Source organism: Parus major, chromosome 1, assembly GCF_001522545.3.
Source record: "Parus major isolate Abel chromosome 1, Parus_major1.1, whole genome shotgun sequence".
Lineage (NCBI taxonomy): Eukaryota > Metazoa > Chordata > Aves > Passeriformes > Paridae > Parus > Parus major.
Window position 1 is genome coordinate 85,071,226 of NC_031768.1, and position 1,656 is coordinate 85,072,881.

Here is a 1,656-nt window from a genome sequence, read left to right on the forward strand (position 1 = left end):
TTTTTTTTTTTTTTTTTTTTCCTTTTCTTTTTTTTTTCAATGAGAGAATTAATAAATCTTGTTTGCTCGGCTTCCTCTCCCCCCTTCCCAAACACACCTTCCCCGTCAGCTTAATCCACTTACAGATGGGAAATTCCCAGGCAGGAATGCCTTTGCCATGCCTTTATCAATGCAAACCGGGGGGAAAGGACCCCCCCACCACCACCCTCTGCACCTTTCAGCTTCTTCACCCCATCCACTCGACCCCTCTAAGCTTTCCTTTCTTTCTCCTTTCTCTGCTTACCTTGAGTAAGCTGTAGAACCCTGCGAGCCTCCCAGCACCAGAAACCCACCAAAAAGCTTCTCTTCGCTCCGGAGAGTTGAGGGGAGGGCCCGGAGAGGAGGGAGAGGAAGGAGGAGGGAGAGGAGGGGAGACAGGGAGCCCTGTGTGAAATCAAAGCCCCGAAGCCGGGCACGGGAGGCGGTGCGGAGCCTCCAGCTGCTGCTCGGATTACTCTGCAGCCGTGGCAATCCCGAGACCTCTACAAACCACCATTCCACTGGGGGAAGGAGAAGAGAAGATCCCTTCTCTTCTCCAGCTGGAGACGCTTCATTCCGGGAGGGGAGCCGGGCTGGGGGCTCGTACACACTTCCCTCATCTCAAAGTTCCCCCTCTGGAAAAACCAGAGATGGGGAAAAAAAGTAGTTTACCTCCACCCCAGACCTCTGTCCTTCCCCCTACCCTGTACCCCCGGCCGCTGAAGCCCCTGGCGAGGAAAATCTCATCACACAAAAAAAGTTTCCGCACTCTGGGGCTGGGGAGGGCTCCGCAGCAGGCACACCCGGGGCTGGCCCTGCGCATCCCCGGGGAGGCGGCAGGGAGGGCTCGGCCCATCGCGGTACAGCTTCCCCCCTCCCCAGAAATGAGCCCCACGCTTCTGCACTCCCGGGGAAGTTTGGAGGGAGGTGCAGAGAGGGCATGCAGGGGCCAAGGAGGGGATGGAGGGCGCAAGGAAGGGATGGGGGTCAGGGAGGGGATGCAGGGGTCAGGGAGGGGGTGAGGGCAGAGGGAGGGACTCACCGGGACAGGGGTCGGTCCCCAGCACCGGGCCGGTTCCCACGGCGGGGCGGCCGCGCAGCGCCGGTTCCCACGGCGGGAGCGGGCGCCGCCGGGAGCCGGCAGCAGCAGGGCTTGGGGCCGGCTGTCCCCTTCTTCTCTCCTCCTTCTCCCTCCTCCTTCCCGTCCGAGGCGTGCAGCTGGCCGGGCAAGCTGGCTGCCCCCTTCCCCGCAGGAGGAGGGAGGAGGGAGCTCAACAGATGGCTGCACACAAGGGAACATCTGGGAGGAGGAGGAGAAGGAGGAGGAGGAAGGAGGCAGGAGGCAGGACTTGCGCTAGACTGTGCCACTCCTGAGCTGGCAGACCCCCCTTAACAAGGGAAAAGGCGGGGGGAGGTGTCGAGCCGGCTTTGCACACACACACGGTCCCCCTCCCTGCTGCTTTGCATCCCCCCTAGCTAAAATTCCTTGTTGTTCCTTTGCTTTCTTGGGGATCACACCGGAGTTGCCCTTTCAGCACAACCTTGTTTCTAGCCCTGACCTCTGCAGGGCTGTATTTGCAGACTTTGCAGTGAGTTCTATTCCTGAACACTGTCTTCATTCAGTTTTCCAGGCATTTA

General features: G+C 59.9%; 1 protein-coding gene across 5 annotated transcripts in view; it reads right to left on the minus strand.

Moving 5' to 3' along the window:
* Nucleotides 1-1,391, minus strand: part of TSKU (tsukushi, small leucine rich proteoglycan) — an 18,929-nt gene extending 17,538 nt beyond the window's left edge. For 2 of the 5 annotated variants that reach the window (XM_019008237.2, XM_015642710.3), the window contains exon 1: nucleotides 1,061-1,297. The gene's annotated coding sequence lies outside the window, so the exon portion shown is untranslated. Of the gene's footprint in view, nucleotides 1-283; nucleotides 575-1,060 lie in introns of those variants that run through there. The other 3 variants (XM_019008238.2, XM_015642717.3, XR_004498639.1) reach the window with 2 other exon arrangements.
* Nucleotides 1,392-1,656: the final 265 nt, after the last annotated feature.